Genomic DNA, 8,686 nt, shown 5'->3' on the forward strand with positions numbered 1-8,686 from the left:
CCCCTGAAGCCACCGATCCCGAAACGTGGACATTTTATACAACAAAAAGTAGTGATCTGATTTGCTTGATTAGCACGCGTGCGTTGCTTTGGTGGTGCAGAGGTGTGCGTAGACATGTAAAGGCATTTATGTATAATAGTGATAATATGCATGCATTTCCATGCATACAGTCACTGTGTGAACACACACACCTAGCTTTTGTGCATGACAACAGCAGTAGCCTGATGATAACATGACAGCACTGAGCTCAGTGGCTCGGCACCAATGAGCAGCAGGCTGGCTGCCCTCCTCCAGGGGGTCAGACGAGGTGCTCTGACCCATCAGAACAAAAATGGTCTGAGCTCTAAACTGTCAGCATCTAAAGAATGGAGTTGTATTCTGCAGGACCTCCAGAGAGTGACCCAAAGTTGAGAGGAATTTTTGAAGTCTATCTGCATGGCCACATCTGGATGTGTTTGGCTCCTGTGTAGCTGAGAATTCAGATGATGTAATCCTCTCTCACCTATTTTGTAGCAAATACTCCTGAGCGCCAGTTAATGTGAGCTGGAGTGAGACACCAAGGTCAGGCTTCATGGGGCTCTGGGCAACCTGATCCAGCTGTAGGTGTCCCTGTTCATTGCAGGGGAGTTGGACCAGATGGCCATTAATGGCCCCTTTCAACTCTAATGATCCTATGATTCTATGATGATTCTATGAGGTTGCCATCGGAGATCCATATGGAAGAAGCTGGATCACCTACTGGATACATGGGCTCGTGGAAGTGCAGTCTGTAGTGGTGACCCAACGCTATGCACACTCTGAACTCATTCCAAGCCACAGCAAAGCACCAGGCATTCACAATACCTCCAGTGCAGCAGACAAAGCTGCTGGTTTGTGTGCCATGGCGATTGGTTCAGCAGAGGAGGCAAGGGGAGAAAAGACAGCAGTTGCACTGCATGTAGTGCATCACTGGAAGCAGAACTGGGCCCAGAGCCATATTTTAATGGGGACAGTTACAGATGTTGTAGTATTTCACCCATTTCATCAATATCTTTTAAGCCTGTGATAAAATCCTTTAACATTTATAGGTTACAAGCGTCCTTTTTTTACTTTCTGTAGGCAGTTTGCATATAAATATCATTTTAAGAGCGTCCATTAAAACCACAGCTGTCACTTGCTGAGAGATTTGGGGTGGTTTTTTTTCATCCTGATATCATCTTTGTAATGGCTTTGTGCTTTTCCTACAGAGCTTCGTCTCGTTTCTCTCTTTTTATTTTATTCACCTGTTAGAATCCTCTCACAGCTGGCAGATTGGAAGTAATGGAATTTAACTGCTATTGCAATGCTTCTGAGGAAAAAAAAAAAACAGTTTGCAGTTCCCGATTCTTGAGATGTGTTTTCCTGCCTCTCTTTCCCTTCCTTGCAACTCAGTCTACTTCCATTTCAAAACACAGAAACCCACTGTTCTGAAGAAAGACATTCATTCAAAAGCAGGTGATGTTTCCAAATCAGCACATTCTCACTTAGTGCAAATAGGTAAAAAATAATTAATGTCAGAAGGAAGGTCAAACCTATAGACATAGACATACTGCTAAGAGCTGGGCTACAAAAGCTTCTCACCAGGCAGCTCTGATCAATTAGGTTCCAACTCAGGTAAAGTGCCTGGAAGTCACAGAATCATAGAATCATTAAGGTTGGAAAAGACAACTAAGATCATCCAGTCCAACCATCAGTCCATCTCCACCATGCCTATTGACCACATCCCTCAGTGCCACATCTCCACGTTTCTTTAACACCTCCAGGGATGATGACTCCACCACCTCCCTGGCAGCCTGTGCCAATGCCCAATCACTCCTTCTGAGAAGAAATTTTTCCTGACATCCAACCTGAAGTCACTGCATGTGAAGCCATATTAGTGAGGCAGCTGTGCTGCTCTTAGCTTTGGAGGTATGCTCAAGTGGAGCTCTGTTTAGTGGACAAGCTCCATCAGTTTCATTCACTGAAGCTGAAATGCTGCAGAGGGGTGGACAAAGCTGTGCATATATATAGAAAGAGAAAATGCTGAGGATGGAAGGAAGAGGAGAGGACTGATGTCATCAACTTGTTCAGCACAGAAAAATCCTTTAGACTGGATCCTGTTCTGCTGTATATATAAATATATAGGCAAAAGAGTTGTAGAAATTGTCTGGAAAACTATCTGAGCTGAGCAGAGAGCACAAGAAGGGTTTAGAAGAGCTGGAAATGTCTGATGAACATGGGAAGTTTCCTGGTAATAGGTCTCTTTTCATCTTTCAGGTAAGGTTTTAAAAGTGCAGTCAGTGGCTGGAAACTGAATTGATGGGAAATCAGGGCATAGATAAGGCGCATGGTTTGAACACTGAGGACAATTAGTAGCTGACACAATTGATTTAAGACTATAATGGATTTGCCATGTTTGAGATCTGAAATTCAAGGCTGAGTGCATTTCTTAACGGTGGTGCCTCCACTCCCCAGCAGCTCATCATGGCACCAGGCAGGGGTCTGGAGGCTGTGCAGGGAGGAAAGCAATTGCAGATGATTACGGTTATCCCTTCCAGCTTTAAAACCCATCAGTGTTTTTGTTGACTTGAGACTGTGATGGATAGTGTTAATTAGCCAGGTAAGAGGATAAACAGTCCTCCCAGTACTTCTGTTGATTTTTTTTTTTTTTTTTTGTGGTGTGATATAGTTCCCGCACAAGTTGTTGATTGTTCTTGCTTGAAGTAATGAAATAATTGATGTCACCAAATGAGATTTCCACAGATGTCCTTTTCCTGTTGTTCATACTGAACCTGACAACTTAAACTCATGGTAAAAGATGAAAGGCGAATGTCAGTCACAACCAAAAGCAAAGGAAATAGAACTTCTGTAAATATGTCTTCCTGGTCAACTCAGTAATTTCTATCACATAAAATGCTATCTTTTATTTTTTTAATATCCATAACTATATTTTAAAAACTCATATTGATATTTTTCAGGGGCTACAGAAGGTGCAGATAATACAGCAAGAGATCGTATGATGAATTACTAAAGATGAGAGGATTTTAAAGCAATATGAATTAAAAAAAGGAAGATATACTGATTTGTGCAATGGTAAGATGTGTATTCTCATTGTAAGCATACCCACATCCTATGTGAGCGTCTGTTCTCAGAAAATGATCAAGATAAAAAAGCTATTCTGATTACCTAATACTCATCATCTCAATACTTTTGGATCAATAACTAGATCTGTGAGTATTGAATGGCATGTGTAAATTATAGGTTTTTCTTGTTAGTTACTTCTGTTGGAACATTTGCTACCAACATCTTTGGGTAATCTCTGCCCATTAACTCTGAGATGCACAAAACAAGAAGTAAAATCCAGTCATTTTTTGAGTAGCGTGGAATAGTAATAGTAATAGCAATTTCAGTGGTGAAAATGGGCTCTGTCCATAAAAATACCTGTAGAAAACAAGGACTCAGAGGACAGAGGACCAGTCACTCTGTGTGCTTTTATCACAAAGTCACAGCATTGAAGGGGTTGAAAGGGACCTCAAGAGATACCGAGTCCAACCCCCCTGCTAAAGCAGGTACCCACAATAGATCTCACAGGTAGGCATCTTGAATATCTGCACATCCTTCTCTTACAAGTCAACAAAAATGTATCAACATCTTAGGGCAGCCCTGACTGGGCTGTTAATGTGAAAACATGAGCATCATCCCAGCCAGAGAGAATCTGGGGGCAGGGAAAGTCAGCAGCTGGGTCTTGACCTCCCGAGGAACACAGGTGGCATCTCCTAGGGCTGGATGAGGAACGGATGAGGAACTCCCTTCTCCTGGTAGGCAACTATGGGACAGAATGGAACAGCAATGGGGAATGGGACCCCCACAGTGGCACAAGGGGACAGCAGTATTCTCGCATCACTGCAAGCACTCAGCAGAAAACTGCTCTGTGAGTTGGCTTTACAGGTGGGCCAACAGTTGGAAGTGACTTATTAGTGGCTCTGCACTTCTTAGGGGCCACATAGGACCAGGACTAAACTTCGTAGTTCAGGATTTATTTCAGGGAAGAATTACAGTTTCTAATTTATAAACACAAGTGGTGAGAATGAGCAATTTTGTCACTTTGGGATAATAGCAGGAAATGACTGCTTTTACTTAGTCCTGCTTACTTATTTATTTATTCCTCAAATAAGCCTTGAAATAAAATGCTCTTTTACAATAAACATGTCTAATTAATCTCAATAGCAGAATATCAGCAACATCATCGTCCCTACTGCAATGAGCCTAAGGACTACTATACGTGTATGTGCTACTACAGAGCACAGTGCAATTGCTGTTAAAGACATCAGTCTGCCAGCACAGGACAGTTGTACTGGGACTGACAAAGGCAAACCTAATCTTATTCTTATGTCCATACATGAGACAGCAAAGGTATTTATTCTGAATTGTGAATAGCCATTGGAGTACTGAACAGAAGCATTCCAACCTATAGTATGTCTAGAATTGCCATCCTGTTGTCTTCTCCTTCTCTAAAACACATAAGGAAAGGCAAAGCAGAAACCCTCACTAACTGGTCAGTCAAGGATTCATTCTGGGAATGACTTTGTCCTCCTCCTGTTTGAAGTTGCCAGTGAGATCTGAGCTGTTGAAGACAACAGTTCATCCCTATCAACCTCACATCAGTAAAGCAGTGGTTGAACCCAGTGAGATTTTTTTCATGTTATTTTGGCAGGGTTGGCCAATCAGAAATCTCATATATATTGACTTGCAAGATATGCTAAAGGACTACTTTTGCCTTGGGCATTCAGCACAGGTAACTGTACGTAGACTTGTCTTCATCAAACATAAAATGTGCATTGATCTGAGAAAAAAGAGTGGCCATAGGGAACAGAGGGTTCCAAAATGTCAGGGCAGTGAATGAAAACAAGGACAGGAGCTATCCATTGAAACATTGTCTACATGCCTTCATCAAAGAAAAGGCTGTGGATCAGGTTATCCGATATTTGGGAATTGTTTGTTGCACATTAGCTGTATTGATTGCAGTAATTACCTAGAGTAGGTAAGTACCACCTCTGGATCTGAATTTTAATTATAATTTCAGAACAATTTGCAACTACTTTCTTTTGCTGCCATGACCCTTCTAGTTAAAAATAACAAGTTAATGCAATTTATTTTAGTACTATTGACAGAGATTTGTGACCTGAAAAGTGACAGTTTATATTAGGCAGAGAAGCAGCACTACCTAAAAATAAAAGATAGTCAAGAGAATTGTAGTTGCACTGAAGTTTAACATCCATTTCTGCTTTGACAGAATAACACAAAGGTCTATGAAGTGGTTTCCCTCCTGGGGTAATTTAATCTGTTAATGATGCCTCACTAATGTACTTTATTTCAGTGTCTGATCCCCACCTAGTGGCATACAGATCATGCTGGTGTCTGATTTACCTGTACTTGTAACTGCATACCACAGATCCAGGCTCAGTGACATATCCAAGCACAAACCTGATGTCAAATGCAAGCACTGCCATCTCAGAAAGAGTGGTCAGGCACTGGAATGGGCTGCCCAGGGGGGTGGTGGTGTCACCATCCCCAGAGATGTTCAAGTAACATAGGTGTAGCGCTGAGGAATATGGGTTAGTGGGTATTGTGGTGATGGGTCCATAGCTGGATGAGATGATCTTAGTGGTCTTTTCCAATCTTGCATGACCCTATGACTCTATGATATTTTCCTGATATACTGAAGTTTTAATTCGAGATTTTTTTGTACTGGACAGGTTTCCCAACAGGCTGAAAAAGGAAAAGAAAATTAAAGGCTTGGAGAAATGAAAACCCTGAAAAAAGGATTTAATTGCATAATAAATTAAAATGAAGAAGTTATGGTATTCTTGACAATCCTGACAGCAAACTGCTCCCTGGCAGCAATTGATCTATGTGCTTTTTTCACAAACTGGCTTTTAATTGCAGGTACACTACAGTGACGTTCAAGCAAAGGTTTACTGGAAAATAACCACAGATCAGCCACTTTTTACACAAGTTTTTATATAAAATGTTGCGTAAAGACACTCCTGTGCCTTTCAGTAGTACTTCATCTCTGAGGAGTCAGCGATTCAAAGCCAGCTGGACATAATCCCACTCTGCTCAGGGCTTTTGCAGGAAAAGGCAGAACATAGGCAGGACACGGTAGGTGCCCCAGCTTAGGCAAGTCTCTGTAGATTCAATCTTGGAGGATTTATTACATGATGCTCAGTGGAAGAGGCAGATGGGTTTTTTTTAACGAGCCTATCATCCTCATAAAGACCTTTAATTCCTCAGTCAGTAGAAAGAATTGTGCTTAAATTATTCAAACAGTTTCCCTCTCTGCTGTTCTTTGGAATTGTCCCCTTCTCTGCACTGACTCAAAGTCAGTAGACCACAAGCAGGCCATACAACACAGGAATATTTGCAAAATGATCAAATTGATCATTGTAATTTTTTAAATGTGGTTAAAAGAGGAAAGTCAAAGGATTGTGAAATACTGACAGAGGGAATTCAGTTCATTTAGAAAAACTCAACCATGACACTTCTACCTTCTTCCATCTTAGATCAAGTTTCACTGACAATAAAACCACTTAGAAAAGCCTACGGTCACAAAAATTTGACTCTCCAGGCAAATGCTTGAGGATTGTAGGAATATTTCAACATTCTATCAGCCTTTATTTTTATACATAAATGAGCTCAAATGCTACCTAAGCATAATAAGATGATGTAGGAAGAAAGGGAGGGAGGGAAATTGAGGGAGTAGGAGAGTCTAACAGAGGGGTACAACAAAGAAATTTCTGATTAACATTTTGCAGCAAAAATTTGGAGTAGTTTACATACCTAATGCACATCGGACTTGACAGTGAAGAAATTCTCTTTTTTAAATAGGATTAAATTGGTCTCAATGGCATTCACTGGAGAGCTCATAAGTTGACAGACTGTCCCCTATAGGCACCTCTGAAACACAGCAATGGCAACTGTGAGACCTCTCTTGGGTAAGCCTGCTCTCCAGCCTCCAGTCACGTGCCTGCGTGATATAGGCTAACTTTCTGATATTCCTTATAGTCCATATAAAGTATGATATACTGCTATCATGGAGATACAGCAAAGAGAGAGAGAAAAATAAAAGAAGCTTGAAAGCAGATGTTTGGGACAGACCAGATTGAACGTGGATCAGAGAGATAGATGTTACACCAAGTTAAACAATCTGATTAACTTTCCCGGTTAAAAATCTCTTCCTTCAAAAGCTGTACTTCTAAAATGTTCACAACTTCATGACTTGCCACTGCATGAACAATAATTGTACTAAGGTCTGGTTCTGGGAGATATTCTGTATTTGGGTAAAATGATATTTTTGGGTCAAATCCTCTTGTGAAAACCTCTTTTGTCTCTCAGACTGAAATCTGTTCTCCAGTTCCCTGAAACAGAATCATTTAAGTCAGTGGGGTTTCATCAGTGCTACTTGGAACAAAATTTGCTCATTAGGATGGTTAAAGCATTTGCTCTCTGCCAGAATGCTGCTCCAAATAAACTTTAATTTTAGCACTAAAAATCAATTGACTACTGTGGACAAATGAAATTATTTCAATAGTGATGTTGAGAAAAAGACTAAGTAATGACAAATGAAATGTAATTAAAAGCTAATGTTATTTATTTTTGAAAATTCCAAATGTGTGCCAAGTGTTCCCAATACAGCATATGGACCATTTTCTGGCCCTAGGGATTGGTGAGCTCTGCTTTGGTTGAACACAAATGTTAGAAGTCAGCAAAAGAGCAGCACTTTTGGCTGAAGAATGACATGTGACACAACCCACAGACAGAGCAGAAGCCAAGGGAATCTTTCTTTAACCAACCTTTGCTGCTGTTCAAAGGTTGAAATGGAATCTGTGGGGCTACCTAGCAAAATGAGTTGGTCCAGCTGTTGGTTTGGAAGGAAGAAGAAAGCTTTATTTGATGTTCCAGCTTGCCCTATTCATTCTGCTTGAAATGAAACCGGTCTGAGAGAACCAAGTAGTGAGAGCTTCATGAAAGGTGTGAAAGAGGGTTAGATGAGGCTACTGTGTTCCAGAGGAAAGATAGAAAAGGCTATGAGTGAAGACAGAAACCAATAGCAATGTGATAAAAAAGCACAACAAGCAGCACCAGAGTGAGACAGAGGTTACGGTGATGTGATCAGGGGGTGACTGCAAGAAACCACTCCAAGTCTAAGGAGCTGAAATTGCTCTGCAGGAGCACAGGTGTTCTCATGCTCAGCCTCAGTGGTGGTGAACCTAATTCAGACTTCAGGTTGCTGTACCTGATATGGGTTTTGCATCAGGTAAAGCAGGTAACAAAAGCTCCTAGGTATGTTATGACTGTATTTGCCACAGCATACATCTGAAATTTAACTACTACGTGAAGAAACGCCTAGAGGCATCAGGTAATGGTCTGTGTTTGCCATCTAGTGGTACAAAGCCAAAATTAGCGTTCTGATCCGTGAATGTGAACAAAGCAGCTGAAAGATGTGTTCTATCTGACCCCTGTAGGAGTATATATGGTTACCTTCCAACTGAGAGAATGAAGTACAAAGAAATTAGCAGCTACTAAGAGAAATTGTACAGGGAATTTAAAGCATTATGGCAGTAGAACACATGCACTTAAAACTAAGTACTAGATTTTTCTCTTTCAAAACATTTGAAGGACGTATGAA

Source organism: Gallus gallus, chromosome 4 (assembly GCF_016699485.2).
Source record: "Gallus gallus isolate bGalGal1 chromosome 4, bGalGal1.mat.broiler.GRCg7b, whole genome shotgun sequence".
NCBI classification, from domain to species: domain Eukaryota; kingdom Metazoa; phylum Chordata; class Aves; order Galliformes; family Phasianidae; genus Gallus; species Gallus gallus.